The 20,854-nt window shown below is 45.2% G+C and overlaps 1 protein-coding gene across 2 annotated transcripts in view; it reads left to right on the forward strand.

The window, feature by feature from the left end:
* The window catches only part of CACNA1D (calcium voltage-gated channel subunit alpha1 D), a 1,248,477-nt gene that overhangs the window by 557,781 nt on the left and 669,842 nt on the right, over positions 1–20,854 (forward strand). The window lies entirely within an intron of this gene.

Here is a 20,854-nt window from a genome sequence, read left to right on the forward strand (position 1 = left end):
TACCAAGGAGGTCCCGGGGGGGATTGCCGAAGGAGGAGGTATCCCCCCCGGGAAGTTTGGGGACGTGGATTAGCCCACGGGCGCCGTTGGGTGCCTTTTGGGCTATGGGACACGTGTAGGTAGAAGGGGAGTCTTATTCCGCAGGTAGTGGTAGGCATATAAAAAAAAACACAAAAAAAACAAACAGACCGGAGAGAAGGCTTTAGGGCATTTCTTTGATACTAGTCGGGCAGAGTTAGTGCTTATAGCCTTAGCGCACCTGGGTTCCCGGTCTTCTCCGGCTGGCGGTTGATGATGTCCGACGGGAAGGTGCAGGAAGCGATGCAGCTTTTGAGGGAGGCAGGTACCGAGGTCTTGTCTTGCGTGGGGGGGAGGGGGAGGACCCATTGTTTGGCTGGGGGTGTGTGGACGAGGGGGAGTTTGAGGAGGCCAGGGAATGGGAGGATTGGCAGGGTGCAGGAGCAGGGCAGTTAGACCTCAGCCGCATTACGGATTTTTCGCGGCAGGGCGGAGAGGAGCTACGGCAGGACCTGGGCGGGTCATGGGTGGCCCAAGTACCCCGGGATGAAGCGAAGGTGGGGCCAAGCGCGGCCGGCCGGAGGACGCCCGTCGAAGGGAAGTACGGTGCGGTTGCGACCAAGGGGGTTTCCACAGGCAACAGTGGTGGAGCAGGTTTTGCGCCCCACGCCATAGCTAGTCGGCGGGAGCGACAACCTGGTGCGACGGCTGTTGCAGCTGAGCGGCAGCCTAGGTTTGTGGTGCACGGACAGAAGCGGAGTCTGGGAGACCTTTACGAGGTCACGGATGAGGGGCTGGAAATACTGGACGAACTGGACAGTTTGGAGGAGGGGGAGTTGCGGGACGAGGGGCATGGTGGAGAGCGCGGGGGAGTCTAACGATATTCTTCAGTTGTTTCAGGTTCCAGCCCAGGAGCGACGGCCGCAGGTCCCGCTGCGCAGGAAGATACGAGAGCGTCAACAAGTTTTGTTCCCAGGTAAGGAACGCGCGGCGGGTCGGTTTCTGTGGCAGTGGAGGCGAAGGTTGGGGAAGGGCAGGAGCGGCTCTATAAAGGGGTACATGTAAATGATATTGGAGTTGGGCCTGGACCGGAGCAGGGTAGCGGGGACCAGGCGAAGCAGGGTGCTCAGAAGGACGCAGGGGCTGCGGCAGCTGGGAAGGAGGAGAAGGCGTCGGGAGAAGGGTCGGATAAACTACGGGGGGAGAAAGTCAAGAAATTGCCTTACATGGGGACGGCAAAGCCTTTGGGAGCCCACTTAATGATGGCGACTAAGGAAAAAATTTGGAATGTGGAGATGTTGAAATTGTTACATAGGGAGATCAGAGCCAAGGAAGGCTCCAAAGAGGAGGAGAATGAGTTGGCGAAACGCCCCAGGGTACCGGTTACGATAGAGAATTGGGCGGCAGCCTTTTTAATTTATGCCAGCGTATATTGTGAGCGCTTCCCCGAAAGGGCTGTGGCGCTTTTCAAATATATGTATGTCATACAGAAGGCGTACCTGAATTATGGGGGTTACGCTTGGGTGCAATATGATGAGGAGTTTTGGGCCACAATGGCGGCCGACGAGGAGGTGAAGTGGGGAGAAATTGATGCGGACCTGTGGCAGCACACCATGGGCCCTGCAAAATTTGGTAAGACTGTGTATACAGCCAGCGGATTACCGATTACTTACCAGCCCTTTCGAGACCGCCTCACACAGGGTGGGGCAAGCGGTACAACAAAAGGAGGGTCTGCAGCAGGGACTCTACCCGCAAAAATGGGGGCGTGTTGGGATTACAACAAAGGGTTATGCACCCGTGAATACTGTAAGTTTCGACACTAATGCTCCCGCTGTGCAGGACGTCACAGGGTCCTGCAATGTAACGTCCCGGCTGCCCAAGGAGCCGTGGCAGCTAACCAGGGGCGGCAAGCAGGGGGCAGCACTGGGGGTGATCAGCAGACAGGACGGTACAGGGGAGGGCAAGGGCCATTGGGGAAAAGCTTGTACGCCAGTTAGGTTGGACAGGTTGGTCCCATGGTTGTGCGTTTATGACAACAAGGGTGCGGCTGCGACCTTGCTATGGGGTTTTTCAGAGGGGTTTTCCTTGGGTTACGAAGGGCCTCGGGTGCGGCGGTGGGCAGAAAACTTGCGGTCGATGACTGGGAAAGAGGACATTGTTCGGGAAAAGCTACGGAAGGAGCTGGACGAGGGCCGCATGGAAGGTCCTTTTGTGGATTGGCCACTTGAGAATCTTATGGTTTCGCCTATTGGCGTGGTTCCGAAGAAAGAGCCAGGCCAGTATTGGCTTATACATCATTTGTCCTGGCCTGAGGGCTCGTCAATTAATGATTTCATTCCGGCTGAGCGGACCAAGGTATCCTATGCTTCGGTGGACGTGGCCATCGAGTTAATACAGGGTTTCGGTCCCGGAGCATTGATGGCAAAAACTGACATTAAGTCAGCATTTCGGTTGCTGCCAGCCCACCCCGATGACTTCGGTTTACTAGGCATTCAGTTCGGTGGCCATTGGTATGTGGACAAAGCGCTTCCTATGGGATGCTCCATATCATGCGCCCTGTTTGAGTGCTTCAGCACCTTTCTGCAGTGGATTTTTGCAATGACGACAGGGCACAAGGCGGTGACGCATTACCTGGATGACTTTTTCTTCATTGGGCCGCAAGCCACGGACCTATGTGCGGTTGTGCTGCAGCATTTTCAAGAGCTCATGGCGGACCTGGGTGTGCCCCTGGCCCCTGAGAAAACGGTTGGGCCCTGTGCGGCACTAACTTTTTTAGGCATTGAGTTGGACACTAGAAACATGGTGGCGAGGCTGCCTGTTGAAAAGAAGGAGGTCATGATGGGGGCCCTGATGGCAGTGCTGCGGAGCAAAAAGGCGACAGTGAGAAACATTCAAGTGTTGCTTGGCCACCTCAATTTTGCGTGTCGGGTGGTCAGAGCCGGGCGGACTTTTTGCAGGAGACTTGGTTTAGCTTTGGCAGGGGAAAGCTCCCACACCATCATGTGCGTTTGAGTACGGGGGTAAAAGTGGACTTGAGAATGTGGGGGGTATTTTTGGAGCGCTTTAATGGCATTCCCTTGCAGTCTTGGCAAGTGGTGGACTGGGACGTTCACATTTTTTCCGACGCGGCTGGGGGGTCGGGGTTTGGTCTGTACTGGGACGGTAAGTATTGTGCGGAATCGTGGCCCGCGTCTTGGCAGGGAGGAGGACGAAGCATCGCGTTTTTGGAACTTTTCCCCCTAATCGTGGCAGTATGCGTGTGGGGAAAATTGCTGTCCCACCGGCGGGTTCTGTTTCGGGTTGTCAATTTAGCCGTTGTACACGTAGTAAATAAGCAGTCTGCGCGGGAGGTGCAGGTCCTCCGTTTGCTGCGTATTTTTGTATTACATTGCTTACGTCATGATATCCATTTTACTGCGCGACACGTGCCGGGTGTGAACAATGACATTGCAGATGCCTTGTCTCGTTCGCAGTGGGAGAGGTTCCATGGGCTGGTTGCGGGCAAAGAATTATGCAGGACATGGATGCCCGACGCGTTATGGGCCGCGGGAGACACAGAATGCTTCAGCTACTGCTGAATTCCCTGGTGCCATCTACGCAGCGGGCGTATCTGCGGGCTTGGAGAGAATTCACGAGGTCGGGAGCCTGCCGTAGGATCGACAAGCGGGATAGAGTTGAAGACGTGGTATGCCTTATTTTGGACTTGGTCGAAAGACGTCAGTCCAGGGTCACCATTGCGGGCAAGTTGGCAGGTATCGCGTTCATGGGCAAGTTGCTCTGGGGTTACCCACCATCGGCAGGGGAGTTGGGTCAGCGCCTGTTGGAGGGGTGGGAGAGGGAGGGGGGTAAACAGGGGGTGAAGAGACAACCTTTAACATTGGCCTTATTGAAGGGGGTAACTGGGGCTTTGAGGGAGATTTGTTACGACAATTTTTAATGCCTATTATTCCACACGTTGATGACTTGGATGTTTTTTGGGGCGTTCCGAGTGTCAGAGTTGCTGGGAGCCAGCGGGCGTGGGGCGGTGACGTGGCGCTTGGGGGGGATCACCTGGTTTTACGACTCGGGAGGTCAAAAGCAGACCAGAAGGGGTTTGGGACGAGGGTTGTGTTGGCGTCTTATCCAGATCAGTCGGTGTGTCCCTTGAGATGGGCGCGGGAGTTGCGCAGGGCATCCTATGAAGATGGGCAACCGGTCTTTAGACACAGTTCAAAGGAAGGGGTGAAGTCATACCAATTACTTCGAGTGCTGCGCGCTGGTTTGAGAAGCGTAGGACAGTGTGAGGTGCTATTCGGCACCCATTCTTTTCGGATCGGGATGGCAACAGAGGCGGGGTGTAGGGGCTGGGCTGATAAGCGAATAATGGCTTTGGGGCGATGGCAATCTGATGCGTACAAGCGCTACGTGCGGCAAGCTGGGCCGGGCTTGATTGTTTCACAGTAACGGGGTTTACCCTTGTTTCACCACAGGTTCTGTTCCGGGTCCTGAAGTGCAGTTTCTTTCGTGAAATGGGCGCAGCGTCAAGCTCGGGCAACAGCTATGGGGGAAAATTTAGTTTTGGACAGGGACAGATCTAGGGTGCGATGGCAAGTGAAAGGGGGGATGCAGTGGGGTCAGTTATTGGAGACAGTGAAGGAGATGAAAGGTCAAGGGTTTTGTCCTGACGTATTGATGTTACACGTAGGAGAAAATGATCTGGTAAGATGGACGGGACAGGATATAATAAAGGACGTGAAGGTTGACTTATTGGAGGTACAGAGGTGCTGGCATGGTTGCCATGTTGTGTGGACGGCGTTTGTACCACGTAGGTTTTGGAGAGGGGCCAGGAAGCTGGCAGCAATAGAAAAGGCACGGAGGAAGATAAACAAGGAAATGAAAGTTTTTTGTGTAACTTGTCTTGAACATAGCGATTTGAGGTTCGAGGACAAGGAGTTTTTTCGAGATGACGGTGTGCACTTGTCCTTAATGGACATGGAGCTATACCTATTGCAAATGAAGGAAAGTTTGAAGCTTCTTTTCCGGGAGCACTAGGGGGTATGGGGGACAGAAAAAGGCAGGGTGTGCCTTTTTCTGGTGGCGGGGGGTTGGGACGGATCAGGAATGTAACAACAGGGAAGGGCGGCAGGGCCGACAACATACTTGCGGGAAAAAAGGGAGTGGAAAACAACAGGACAAATAAGGACAGATAGTTCGACTTTAAAACTAGTAACGTGGACGTTTCGATGATGACAAGGGGATTTACAGTCGAAGGTTTAGAGGACATGCGGTTCAAATGGGGACAGGGGGTGGGATGGGTAGGGGTGGGGCTGAGAGGTTGCAGGAAGTTTTATGTATAGTGAGGTTTTTAGTTTTGTGAGGCATAAGGCCTAGGGTATGAGAATGTGAGTGCACCTGTTTCCAATAAAGCGCCCTTTTACACACAACAAGCCTGTGTGGTATCCTTCTTCCCCAATGAATGGAGATTCCCTTGTTTTAATGAAGAGACCCCAGTGGTTTTGTGCAGCAGTGGAACAACATGAGAGAAAGGTTTATGCCCCGAGGAGCTCCACACATACAAGGTATCAGAATAAAACCTGAACATTTCCTTTGAATAAACTTGAATCTTCCTGAAAAGAGAGAGAACCACTCCAATGGCTTGCAACCCATTTTGGTTAAAAGTATTTATATAAGAACCTTCTGGTCAATCATGTCAAATGCCACTGAAAGGTCCAAAAGAACATTATACAAAAGACACCTTTACCAAGGTTACTGAGATCCTTGGTCAGGATCTGAACAGGTGCTATCTCAGATATGCACTTTTGTCTAAAAGGTACTGAAGAGTTACTGACAGAGGATTAATTGAAATAAAATGTGCATTGATTTTCTCCAGGAATGGCAGTTTGGTCACAAGTCTTAAATTGCAAAGGGAAGCATTGTCCCGATTGTTTTTTTTTTTTAGGAGTAGCGTTAGAAAGTGGGTTTCTGGTTAATAGTGGTACGCACCCTGCCCAAATAGGAACCACAAGCCTAGTCTTGGTAAGTTACAAACATACCTTCATTTAACCTGTGCTCACCCTCTGGGAGCTTGGCACAGAACAGCCAGGTCTAACTTAAGAGGCACTGTGTTAAGTATTTGTGCAACACTTCAAACAGTGACAACACATCAGCAAAAGATACCACACATGGTTAGAAAAATAGAGCTTAGTTTAATGAACAAAGAAGACTAAAATGACAAAAATACAATAAATTGAAGTCGAGATATGAATTTTTAAAGAACAAACTTAGCTGTAGTGCTTAGAAGCGTCGAGAACCAACCAGGGCACTCTGGTCATGCTAGACTGGACCAAATCTGAAAAGGGAGGCCAACAGCTATGGACCAAGAGTCAGATAGAGGGACCAGTTATGTCCCGCTGAAACCATACCTTGGTTGGAGTTGCGTCCATATCGAGAACAAGCTGGGAGGAGCAAAGGAGGCAATGCAAATGGTATAAACAAGCTCCATCTCTGTGCCGAAAGGGTGAACCCCAGAAGCTATGCAGTACCCTCTGTACTATGAAGAACCTCTGAATTTCTCATAGTAATGGGGTAGGTGTAGCAAGTATGGCTCAAAGTATTCCCTGTATGACTCTTTACAATGTCCTTGCAAAATCACACTAGTTTTGTTTTCCTTTTCCAGCATCACACTAATTTTGTTTTCCTTATTTTTGTGTCCCACAAAAAGGGCCCAGTTATGAGTCTGCCCGCCAGACTCGCAGTGGTAGTCAGACCGCTGCGGTTGTGGCAGTCTGACTGCCACATTACGGGGTTGGGGGGAGAACCCCCAACCTACCACCATCCCCTCCAGGATCCTAGATCCCAGTGGGCTGACGACGGGGCTGGTTGTAATGAGTCAGGGCGCGCTGAACCAGCGCCACCCTGCTGATTACAACCTTGCTCTCCGCCAGCCTTTTCATGGAGGGTCCGCCACCAAGAAAAGGCAGGCGGTGAAAAAGTGCAGGGTCCACAGGGGTCCTTTGGTTTTGAACATTTTTTTATGTGTTTTTACTCCTGGTATTTTTTCTTTGTTTTTCATATAGTATTGAATCTTCATAGAACAGAATAAGCCTTTTGCCTAGTGAACATATGATCGATGTAGTGACTCCTTTTGTGGTGGATGCAATGTAGTACCTCATGAAATCATCACTAGGCAGGTAGTAATATAGATTTCTTTCTAAGCTGTAGGGCTTCAAAAAAATTCCATAACCTGCGAGGACAACAACAAAGATCCCAATCTATTGTCTATTGCCTACCTACCTGCTGCTTCACAGGACAGATCCAAAACAAGAGAGACTTCTGAGAACAGCGTCTATAGTAGAAACCCTCCAAGGATCAACAAAGTCTTCCTTGTTTCTCCTAAACCGGAGATAGTGGGGAAAAGCTCTTCTTTGTGCTGGGCGTCAGGAGCTGATGAATGATTAGTTTCAGTGGTATGATTCCCTCTCCCATGCCTGTGCACATCTGAATATGAGCAAAGGAGGTTCTGGGGTCCAAATTTACACTCTCCCAAAGTATGCTGAACCCATTCACAGTTCTGATTTTCTGATATCCTTCCTGACACCCAGATTATCTTCAGAGGTTGGGCTTCTTGCCACTAAAATGGATCCCTGCCACTTGTTTCATGAGACCCATTTATAGGACTGTTGATGAGACAGAAGCTTATGTAATGATTACATCCCCTTGAAATTCTGCCCACACCAGAGCTAATTTCAGTAAGGTAGTTGCAGTCAATGTTCCCTCTAATTATTTTGTGTGGTGAGCGGCAGTGCAGTAGCTTTTTGCACATTATTCGGAGATGTGTGCGCAAATGAAACTTACCATTAGACATTATGCAAGCGAACCTGCTATCTCTTGGGTGATCAGGTGAAAGAACAGTTTAATTTTTTACACAAATGAACCAGATGGTAACTTATATTTTAAATGTTATTATTCAAACTGTATTGTGTAAAGAAAAATAGGTAGTAGTGACATTTCAGAGAGGGTGTCATGCAGCTCATGCAATAATCCTATCTTTGTAGTCCAACAGAAGATCCAGAGAGGAGTTTTGTTAAATTTAACATGGTCCTTTCCTAATTCATTGCAGCTTGTCCCCTACCCAGGCTTCTTTCAGCAACACCCCAAGAACACATACTTAACTTCTCACTCTCTTCCCGGATAACCCTCAACACTGTCTACCAACCAAGTACTTTGGGCAACACGTTCAGGGTGCCAACTCAACCTTAGATGCGAAGCTTTTTGTGTAAAAATAAAATAAAATACATATGTATATATATATATATATATATATATATATATATATATATATATATACACTGATATATATATATACATAAATATATATATATATATATATATATATATATATATATATATATATATATATAGATAGATAGATAGATAGATAGATAGATAGATAGATAGATTATGAGATGTAGCACTCCAGTCTCACCCAGTCACCAAAAGTCACAGTGAATAAGAACTTACACCTGCATGCTACTGACCGCATAACTCTCCAAAACTGAATTAGACTCTGATCCACAGTGGAAATGTTCGGAGTGCCATACTATGAAATACCAAACTGTGCTGCAATGTCATACAAATACTTATACATTCTTTCCCTCTCTATTTTTAAAAAAAACATGACAATGAAAAGGATGGGGTACTGGTAAATATGTAGAAATATGATATTAGAGCACTGAAAACTCAATGATAAATTCTGAACCTTTCTATCAGACCAGCTAAGTAAAGCTTTCTGGTGATGTAGTAATGTAGAATTCAATGCTCCAATAGTATATAAACTGTGAATGATTTTTTTGTTTGGTCTAAAAAAGTGCATGTTTTTATCTTTGTAGCTTTGTGTAGCATACACAAAGCCCAACAGGCATCAGAGTGCTTTACAAAGAGACTGGCAAAAAGCAAATAGAAATATACAATACTGAGAAAAAGGACTTAACATCCAGGTAAATAGCAATATTTAAATCTGAATACAGGTTGTGTTTATTGGGTGGTTAAACTTAAAATAGTAGCATTTAATGTAATTACATTTTTACAAAACATTATAGGTGGGTGAGCCACTGAAAGCTCGAGCCTGAAGCCAGGTTCTGGCTTAGCTCAAGGGTCTTTTGGAGCCTCGTGCCTATACCGAAGCAAGCTTTGATGTGGCTTCTGCCTGCCTCCCCTCCCTGTACCCTGGATGTTATGTTATAACCAAAGTTGTTGACTTTGGAGCAGGGGAATCAGATTCAAGTCTCAGAGTAAACTTAACCTTTTCTAATTCTGGGCAAATCACTTAGGCCCTCATTACAACCCTGGCGGTCAGTGTTAAAGCTGTGGTAATACCGCCAACAGGCTGGCGGTAAAAAAAATCAGGATTTGGACCATGGCGGTTGCCGCCATCCAAAACCACTGCTTTAACACACCGACCGCCAGGGTGGTAATGGCCGCTGGGCTGGAGACCTCGGTCTCCAGCCTGGCGGCCATCACATTTCACCTTCGGGATTACGACCCGGCTTACCGCCATGGTTTTCATGCTAATCTTACCGCCATGAAAACCATGGCGGTAGGCACTATCAGTGCAAGGGAATCCTTTCCCTGACACTGATAGGGGTCTCCCCCGCCCGCTTCCCCTCCCCACAGTCCTCCACCACCCTCCCCCTCCCTCCCTCTCCTGCTCCCGCACATATACACACCCACACGCGCACCCATATACACACATGCACACACGCATACCCACCTCCACCCACGCATGCAGACATACATACCAACACACCACAACACACACCAACATACCTTTGCACACACATGCATTCACAACACACGACTCACAATCACTCACACACTCATGATTCGCTCGGCCCGCCCCCCCTAGAGCCCCCATTCGCCCACCGCTCCCACCTCCCAGCTGCTCCTCCCTCTGACCTCCCCTTCTTAATGGCGGCTGCTGCACAGTGAAGTGACCTGGTCTTGGTCAGGAGAAGTTCCCCACGCCGCGCAGCTCCACCTGACTGCGCCCGAGTCCTTTACCCCACCCTCTCTGCTGCTGCAAATTCGAGGCTTTCCTCCATCCGCATGCTCCCGCCTGCACCTCATCCCTGGTGTCTATTGGTGCCGTAAGTATTGTGTGTCTGTCTTGTGACTGTCTTTTTATTTTTGCCTTTCACTGCTTTTTTATCTTCATTTTGCAGCCTTTTTCTCCTTTTCTTAAGCCGTTTTCTCCTTTTTTTAGCCTTCACCCTCTGTTGCCCTCTCCCCCTTCCTTAGTCCTGCCTCTGCGTCCCCTGCGTCCCCGCCCCCTCGCGCCCACATTTGCCCACCGCTCCCGTCTCCCAGCTGCTCCTCCCCCCCACCAATTGGCTTTTATTCACAGCAACATCAGAACCAGACTTACGTCCAAAGACAAACTGCTGGATGACGTGGATACTAGTTCTGGTACAGTCTTATGCAGCCTACATGGAACTGCATAGAGTGACCCAGGGTACCCCTCCATAATGTGAGTCACTCCTAGTTTTACTTTCTGGGAAAGTCTGCTTTCTTTAGGAGTGTTTTCATGTGCCAAGAACATGCTGTGCTTCTTCTTCTGGATAGGCTTAACTCCTGAAGGACCAGGCACACATCTTAGACAACCGACTACTAGGCACTGCAGGCAGATCATCAGCTACTCCCGCAGAAAATGCAGAGTTAGACTAGATGTCAGGCAGACACCAGCCCAAACTACACAGCAGTCGTCTGGCAAGCTCTCCCTTCCTTAGTCAAGTACAAAGTGGGAAGGTCTGGTTCATTTTTTTATTACACATTTCCAGATAAGAGATGTGGACCCACTGCCTAAGGTTTTAATACAGGTTTAGGAAGATTCTGTTTCAAATGCCATTAACGTGCTTCTCTCCAGACACAGGCTTTTGTGCAAAGTGATGGCTTACACAGCAGAACGCAAAGGGCTGTCTCTAATCAGGTGCATTCAAAATGAGGGCAACACTAACTGTGAGATCTCTGCCCCTGGCTTTTATCAGCCCTCATGAAGCATTAATCACAGACAGACAAGAGGACAGGTCCTGCCTAGAAACATCTCTCAACTTGAGCAACAGAAACTGCTATCCCACGCCTCATCCACTACCATCTACCAAATGGCAGTGCTGAAGAAGAGCTAATACGCAGTCTGTTGCTAACAAAAGTCCTCATTGAATTTCTAAAGGTAGCACTGCCTTTAGTATCTGGATCTCCAGCTACAGGAACTAAGGCAATGCACTTCCACTGTCTGGGGTAAGCAGCACCCATGCTCCATTTTGTGCCATGCTAAAACCAGGGGCAGGCAAAATGGATCCTATTGGTTTCAGACAACAGAGTCCTACCACTATACAAATGCTACAAACTCACTGCACATACACTCTCTTGACATGCACACAGAATCCCAGAGCAAGGATCTGAGTTTCCCTTACCAGCAGAACTTCACACAAGGCTCGCCTCTCCTTATCTCAGAGAAAAGGTCTGGTCAAGCTACAGATTTAAAGAATAGGGGACACTGCTACCACCACTTTATTAGTGCACCCCTTTTGAGTCAGCGAACAGGTTCTGGGCTTGCATTACCAGGGGCAGGCCAAAGCCACTGCATACACAGTAGACCAGTATGATACCAAGGTTAAGATATACATCAAGAAGTCAGCTTCATATGCAGTCAAGCACTCAGGAAATCAGTAAACGCACGTCCCCATGCAGGGAACATTCCAATCCCAACAGCTTAGATGCAGTTTTGCCTGTAGAAGCAGGAGTTATCTCTAGATGTACATCTATTTATAGTGCAGGTAGTGCTAAGATTGATGAGGGCAGAGGGAAAATTGAGAATGCTTGCAAAAACATTCACCCTGGATCTAAAAGGAGGGTTGGTGACCACCATGTTTTTCTGCAGAACAATGTTGAACCTCTTAACATCAATAAAGAAAGGTTAAGGTTAAGTAGAAGTGACTCTGGGTTCTGTTAGTAACATACTTGACACTATAATGAAAAAGATTTCCTTTTATATTTTTCTCTTCCTCTGGGGTGAATTCCTTCCTTGTTGCTTTCTGTGACGTGTGATATCTGTCTGAAAGAACATTCTCAAGCAGTAAAACTGTCAGACAAACTTAAAATGCAAAGGTCATGCAAGCCTTTTTTTGATTTTCTTTTCCTGCAATGGGCAATTTACAAAGAATGAAGACAGTGTCTAACCAGATTCTCTCTGACATTAAAATAATGCAGAGTAGGTGAAACTATCAAATATTAAAGTCTGCTCAGAGTCAAAATTCTGAGTGAAACAAGTAAGTAAACCGGACAAGGAAAGTGTTCGGAAAGGAAGGATGTGCCTTACAATAATTGTGAAAACATACTACTTTCTAGGACAAAGGAGGCACGTGGCTGGCTTAAAGTGATAGTAAAGTGTTTCATCTCTACAGAAACATGTTGCCTATGTGCTAATTTCCTTAATTTCGCTCTTTTTAAAAAGTTGAATGACAATGTTACTAAAAACATAGCAAACAAATTAAATGGGAAGCGCCGCTGCAAGAGCCCTGAAAATATTTTAAAGCAATCCTTTGCATGGGTGAATGGGATGATCTACGTGCTATTTGGCAGTGTTTGTCTTTGTGTTCTGAACTGCAAGAAAAGTTAAACACTGCCAAATACGATGGAGATCACCCCATCCACAGATGAAAATAAACTGCATTTCAGGTTTAATTAGCCTTGCTTGTTTTACTGCTCCTCTGACAGATTTCTCCACTTAGGCCTTAAAGGCCTTTGAAATGCGCGCTCCAGTGTGCCCCCTGCGCGGAGATTGATTGCTGTGTGCGCGGCCGCCCATGCGCGCATCTTAGAGGGAGCATTGGTTGCAGTGTGTGGAAAGATGCATCTTACATTCATTTTTTAGATATTTCAAGGGGTACATTACAGCCACTTAATTACTTCCCATTAGAGGGCATTATTATACCACGTTATTTGTATTTATGAGCTGAAGTGAGGAAAGTAGTGACATTACCATCCAACCTATGCATGTCTTGCTTTGTCATTTTGTAAATCTCTGTGCTGTGTATGTTGTTTCTTCTTCCTTCTGATTTATTTCAGCTGTTCTTTTAAAGTAGTGAATATGTTAAATAGACACAGGTTGGAGAGCGTTCGCTAGGGCAGATTGCACTGCTGAGTTTTAGAAACTTGTTTCTCAAAATATCTCTCATCCTGGGTCAGGCACACTGTTTCTTTTAGTCCTTGTATTTCATTTTTTCCCCCTCATATCACCATAGCTTAAGCAAACTCAGGCTATCATACGATTACTGTCCGCACCTCCGCCTGCTGCATTTGCGATTGGCCCACTGCACTGATTGAGCCTGATGACCAGTCACACTTCGGGCGCCTGGTGTAATCATAGGACCACTTGTTCTGCCGGTAGTGGTACCAACACACCGCTCCACCGGAGAAAATCGGCCCATATCCTATTCATCCCATCATGCTTATCCTCAGTGTCCAAATGACAAGTCCAGGTCTAGCGTACCGCTTTGAGCCAGTCTATTGCAGAAGAGGGGATGGGTCAGTCCAGCACTTACATATCTCTCTCCTGACTAGAAGTACAAGATAAAACAGCAGGCTTCTCTGTGCTCTACTCGGGAGGTTACGTAAAACCATATCCCCCTCATTAGAACCAGCTCAAGGCTTAGTTTCAGTTGACCCCCCAGGATGTCCTTTCCCCAGGATGTCATATACAACATTCTCTACATCCTCCCAAAATCCTCTGATACCAGGAAAAGTGAAGAATAAGTGTTCATCATTAGCTTTTAAAAGACCACATCTTCTACATCTGGGGGTCAGATCCTGTACAAACTTGGCAATCTTTTGAGGGGTGGAATATAGCCGGATGATAGTAAACAAATGGTTTTCGCCTCAGATTAGCTGGCTTGGCCACAGAGTACAACAACTTCAAAGATGTTTACCAGATAAAATTTAAGTCAGTCCCCTGTATGATTTCTTCCCATACTGACTGTGGTGCTGCCATTTTTCTATCATCAGCCTCCAGAAACTTCCAGTACCAGACAGCAACCTCCTTACTTTTAGGCCTCACATCCTGTTATAACGACTCATCCACCCAGGTGTCCTATTCTTCTGAGTGACACTTGCGAGCCAGGAAGACAGCTACAGATATTTAAACCTCAATAAGGATCCCCCAGTCCTAACGTTTAATACTTCCCAGGGTAGTACCAAATGTACTGAAGACAAATCCCCCTAGGTGGCTATACCAGCCCTCCTAAATGGAAGGCTCAGCTTATTCCATAAAAACTATGGGGTACCCGGAGAATCCCAGTTAGGTGCAAAGTCTGAATAGTAACCAGTACCCAGAATCTTCCTGACTCTGAGCCATGAGCTCAATGCAGCCTTTAACGTCTTTAGCCTTACCTTTTAAAAAAATAATCAGGATGCCAAACTTAGATGGGAACCCAGCAGATCCCAACTCCCTAACCATCTCAGCTAAAATAACCCCCCACGTTGAACTAGCCAGAGTGCCCAAAAGCATCTTACAGTTTTTAAACTGAAAGGCAATGCAGTACAGATTCAGGTCCGGTAGGACTAGACCCCTCTTCACGAGCCTGCGCCTCAGCTTTTTCCACACTAGCCTTGCCCCACCTGAAGTCTATATGAAGCTTATTATTTTCCCTTGAATCCTGTCTATTGCTGATTATGGGAAAGTAAGTGGGATGCAGGTAAAAAGATATATCAACTTGGGGAGAATCAACATTTTAATCTGATTCACTCACCCATAGATTGTTAAAGGTACATTCTTCCACCTGGGAAGTAAAACATCCACCTTCTTTGCCATCCTTCCTAGATTACACTGCAGGATTTCCTCAAGGGGCTTAACAATAACGATACCCAGATACTTAAGATCCACCTGCACTTCCTCCATCCAATTTGCTACATTCCAACACATCACATCTGACTTGGAATTGTTTATTGAATACCCCACATTATTCTGCCAAACTTTCCATCCTAGCAATAGTCTGAACAGGGTCCGATTTATAAATAACCACATCATAAAGAAATCTTATTGCTAGAATGCGTTAAACGAAAGGGGCGTCCCTTCTAGGCTGCTGGGCAACCAGCTCAATGTAGATATAAAAAAGGAGTGGGGATAGGGGTCACCCCTACTGTGTACCTCTACGAATATCGAAACTCCTGGTCAATGACCCTTTGAGCAGAATTCTCACAGAAGAATTCTCATACAGCCTTTTCAGGGTCAGAATAAAACAGGGACTAAAACAAAGTACCATCAAGACCTCCCAAAGGTAGCCCAAACACACTTAATCAAACTCCTTGGCAGCATCTGTTGTGATCACTGCCAAGGGGGTCGCTTGAGCAATGGCCAAGTCAATAGATCCAGTCATCTGCTGAGTGAGCTCATGGATCTGTCTCTTTGGCATAAAGCCCTGCTGACCTAAATGTATCAATTGAGGTTCTAACTTGGCCAGTCTCCTGGACAGAATGCTTGTGAAAACCTTGTAATCTGCATTTAATAGAGAATGGTAGATAAGAATTGGCCTTCCTGGGGTCCTTTGCAGGCTTTAAGATCAATGTAATTATAACTTCCTTCCATGGGTCAGGGATCTGCTCCTTACCCTGATATATTGAATTGAATAGAACCTCGCACACTGGCAGAACCTCTTCCTTTAAACACTTGTAAAGCTCCAGGGGGATGGCATTGGTGCCTGCCACATTTCCATTTTTAATACATAACAGATGCTTCCTAATTTCCTCCTGGGTAATCTGTGCCTCCATGTACTCTTTACCCTCCACCATGAGCCCAGGGAGTTACATATCCCTCAAACATTCCCTAAGTTTATCCAAGTCTGGAAACACCTCTTCAGTGTACAATATAGAGAATAGAGAGACCATATACCTCTTCATGTCCTCATTCAAGATATCTCCTTGGGGGTTGACATCCAGCTCCTTAATAATGTTCTTGGACTTCTCAACCCTCGCCTTCCAAGGCAGAAACACACCAACTTGCTCCCTATACTAGAACTGATTCATACATCCAGCATGCCACATTCGCTTACATATTTTGTCCAACTACATTTTAAAGTTTAGCTGTGCCTCCTCCAACTACTTCAGTATCCTGTCTATCCACTACTGCATTTTGCACCTGCAAGGCAGCCTCCTGATCTCTCACTTCTTGCTCCAATCTGCCCAGTTTCGTCTTTTCTGACTTATTTTTTAAATGCACCTGACTCTGCAAAGCCCCAAGAATAACAGCTTTAAAAGCATCCCAAATTATCCCAAGCGGAGCTGTGCCAGCATTATCTAGGAAAAAAATCTGAACTTTTTTAAGGCAAATGCCACACCTGCATCAAGGTGGAGAGCTTTCATGTCCACCTTAAATTCTGCCTACTCCTAGGAAAATGAATATATTATATTGACTGCAGAATGATCCAAAATAAGCCAGGGAGATGAGTGATATCCTTTGTTTTAGCCACAAGATCTTTATCAACAAAAAAGTAATGCAGTCTAGAGTAGTGGCCATACTTTTTACTATGAAATGTGTAGCCTCTCATCCGAATCTTTAGGTGTCTCCATACATCCACCAAACCTAAGTCCTGCAACATATTTTTAATGGACTGCCTAGTCCTGTGTGTTTGAACGTAGTCTCTCTGGGTTGGTCTATCTAAGGTGGTGTCTAATAAGATGTTAAAATCACCCCAAGACTACCGGATCCATTAACTCAACCATATTCTACTCCAAGTTGGCTATATAAAGAGGGTCATCTGAATTTGGTCCATAAAATCCCACACATACAGACTCAAAACTATCACATCTCATTCCAGCCAAAGCCCACCTACTAGAGCTATCTGTTTTGGACAATGTGACCTCTGCTCCAGCACTCTTCCTCACTAAAATCGCAACCCCCTTACAATTCTCTGCTTGATTGGAAGCCTGCACTTGAGCTTTCTGCTGCAGCTCTAGCGAGGCCACCTCCCCGGGTGAAATCTCTGTGCTGGCTTCCATCTAATTAAGAGCAGAGAGTTGGGAAGTGCAGGGGTGAGGAGGCTTTGGTTCACATCCAGTCTGCCAGGTATGCGCTCTTTTGAGGTGTACGTCACGGTGTATAACATTCTGCTCCCAGGAAGCGCTCAGCCTCAGTGCATAGCCACCATGTTCCCTCTCTTCGAATCCTTGTATTCCTTAGAGGAAATCACATTGTTATCGTTCTTTGGGGTAGCCTCCTAAAATGTGAAGTGATCTACAGATTGCCTCCAAAAGAGTAAATAATAATACCATGCTAGTATAGATAAATACAGTTACGTATGGCGACTTGGAAAAGTAGCGGGCAGGAGCAGGGGGACAATAAAAAAGTCAAATATATATATATATATTGTTTTTAAACTTACCTGGACGTCGTTGCTGCTCTCCTCTGCAGTGCAGGATCCCAGTCTGCCCTGTGGGCAATCATGACGCTGCTGAAAGCAGCCTTATGATTGGCTGGAGGGCCCTGGCTGGACGCTCCAACACAGACAGGGAGCCTGGGACAGTTCCCTCCAACTCGGCTACACAGTCCTGGGTTGGAGAGAGCCCTTGTGCACATTTGTGTTTGGCTGGCCCGAGACGGCCGTCCAAACATACATGTGCACTGAGGGGAGTGCTCTGTGCATTCCCCTCGGTGCTTGTCACCACATGGCCCCACCCCCTTTAAAAATAAAACTATAATAAACATGGTTTATTATAGTTTTATTTTCGAAGGTTTGCAGCTCCTGCTGCTGGCGGGGGAGGGGTGGGCGACGTTCCTCCACTCTAATGTAGGAGGCTCCGTGGCCAAATGCCTTATGTACTGACAAGTGTTCCAAAATATTCTCTGTTGTGACCACTTCTTATAAAATGTTTCACTATACGGTCTCATTATATTAATTTTTGTTGTGTTTAAGTCAAATTTCACCACTGCCGTTTTTGTGTGTTTTTCTGTCATATTGTGTGTTCACACACCCAAATGCTTTCTCATTGTAGTTAAGGCAGCCTGTAAGTGTTTGCTGTGGCCAAATTGTAGCCAGTTGGTGTTGCCCCCCTAATTCCTAGACCTGACACATGGCAAGAGCTGGTAGACTATCCTTGCCGAGGGATCCCTCACTCCATAGCCTGCTTCTGTCATGCAGACTCTCACTTTGCTTCTACCCACACAGCTAGCACTTGAGTAGGACTGCCATTGCCTCTTGTCAGCTGGCTTTGTATAAGGCAGTGAGAAGATTCAGCAATCCCTTACTCATCAGCAACCCCACTCTGACGAAGCCTTACACATAGAAACTCAGTCCTGGGCACTTCAGGGCCTTAAACTGAAGCACCCAGGTCTGAGTCTATCAGTGACATCCCCCCTTACCAAGTGCTTTACCAGGCTGAAGAGATCAAGACCAAAGGGCTGTCAAGTCCCAATCCCAGCAAAGTTAAGCACAGGCAGCCGGGCATCTTGTGCTTGTATTGCGTCTGGCTGCCTGACCTGAAGACAAAGAGTGTCTGACAGGCTTACCTTTGCTTGCAGAAAGGTGGGGGTGGTTGGGCCCCTCAACCCTTACGAATGGGCTGTGTCTGCCAAATCTCAGTACTCACAAACCAATTTCCTATCCCCTCTAACTAATAAACGTGCCTGAGATTCCCTTAATTTTAGGGGCATTAGTAAATGCCTTTGCCATCGACACTGGAAATTGTTGGATATTTACTCCTGTAAAGCACAGAAATAAAACCCTTTCCAGAGTGCAAAAGAAAAGTACACAACCTCCAAAGAGGGTTGGGGTTTCAGGGAGTGAAATACTCCTTGGGAAAAATATTTCCACTGTGAGAAAAAAAGGGAAATTATTAGCATGTGGATTTGCTGGTACTCTTTTTTTGTCTACACAAGTATATACATATTTTCTGATATTCACAAAGGAATGCATTAGTACAACATGGAAAGGTTGGACCTGATTCACATGTACATTTACTACTGTACATAGGTGCAACTCTTCACTTTTTTGCTATTCACAATTTCCCATTGGAGATTATACATAGATGTAGACTTAAATCTTTATTCACTCAAATAACTAGGTGAAGCCTACTATATCTGAAATTATGAGTGTAAAGTTACTACTAGTAATTATTCATCAATTGGAGGAGAGTCTCCACAATGAAGGTAGAGATCACCCTGTGGAACAGAATAGAGAAAAGTATTAGAGTTTAATATTCATGAAAGAAAATTATAAAAATATTATAGTGTATACATTAAATGTGAACTATATTAAAATATTTATTATTTGCCCAAAACTAATAAAATAGTATGCTACAACACATTACATCTTCAAAGTTAATATATATTAAGTATATTATTTTAAGTTTCAAATAATAATTTTTGACACTAACTGTTTTATTTTTTATTTAATCTTACTAAATATTGTTAAAGATTATGGGGTCACTTTACAAAAGATAAAAGCAGGTTTAGAGTATTTTAAGTGTGTTATTAAATGATCTGTTTTTCATTAGTTTGATGTTCACAAAAGCTTATAAGAGGCTTTCCTAAGCTTCATTAATTGCCTTATGAAAATACATAACTTGTGCATCTTTTGCATAACTAACTACATTACATGTTTAAAAATACATTGTATATTTTTTTTAACATATTTAGCATATTTATTACAATACATTTTAAGTTATTGTTTTTTGTTACACTTTTTGTATGTCACAGTTATCATGTGACAACTTAACCTTATGTAATATTTTACGTTTACATCACAGCTGGTATGTAATTTTAAGTAACTATGGTGTGTGTAAATTATTCCTGCATACATAAGTTACTCCTGTGTGTATAATGTTACCCCTGCATGCGTAGTTACTCTTGCATAAGTTATGCAACAAACTTTATTGACAACTTCATGTGGTGTAAAAATAAGACATAACAGGATTTACTAAAATGCATACACCCACAGTTCATGAGTAATGTTGTGCATGACAGTGCAAATGATATGAGTGTGTATAGTTTGAGTTGTTAGATTTTTATTTAATACCCCCACTTAAGAAAATTCACAAAACATTTCACATGTATTATTCATTGCTTTTGTCAACCCTAAATTAAGTGTGATAAATGTTGGAGAAACCATGAGTGACTCTGTGAAGAAATTGCAAACACTATGCATAGAGTAAAAATGCAATTGTCATGGAAATATATTTTTTGTGATAGAAAAAAAATGTCTTTCTTTTTTTAATATAAAATTGTTTCTGAACTACTAATTTCGCAACTGGAGTACGGACACTAGCAAAACCTAGTGCAGTTGCCACAGACGTCCTTTAACTTGTTACTCTTATTTTGGGACGTATATTAAAATAAGATCAAATCTTAAGCAAATCTTAAGTTACCAGCCAATAACTTAATTTGTTCTATAAATTGAAGTGCAATGCGTAAATTAGAAATACTCTTGAACTTAATTTAAGATTATCTCAATTAGAACACTTTAAAAAATCTTCCCCTAATTTAAATCATTTTTAATATTTTAATAATGACTCTTTTTAACAAGGTTTATTATCACATTGTAAATTAATACAAAAAGTAATCAATAATTTCCTCCTATGTGGTGTCGTTTTATTTCCCTGCCTCCAGTATTTTATCTGCAGTACCAGTGGTTGGTCGTGTTTGGTGACTGACTTACTCCAAGGCTAGGATGGGATACATTTGCAACTGTTTTTACACATTTAAGGCTGTAGGAACTTTGGAAGTATAGTTTGTGAATAGCAATGTAGTTACACTTTTCTGGATGTGTGTATTAGAATGTCCCTCCCTAAACGTCTCTTTGTGGAATAGATATTC

Source organism: Pleurodeles waltl, chromosome 9 (assembly GCF_031143425.1).
Source record: "Pleurodeles waltl isolate 20211129_DDA chromosome 9, aPleWal1.hap1.20221129, whole genome shotgun sequence".
NCBI classification, from domain to species: Eukaryota; Metazoa; Chordata; class Amphibia; order Caudata; family Salamandridae; genus Pleurodeles; species Pleurodeles waltl.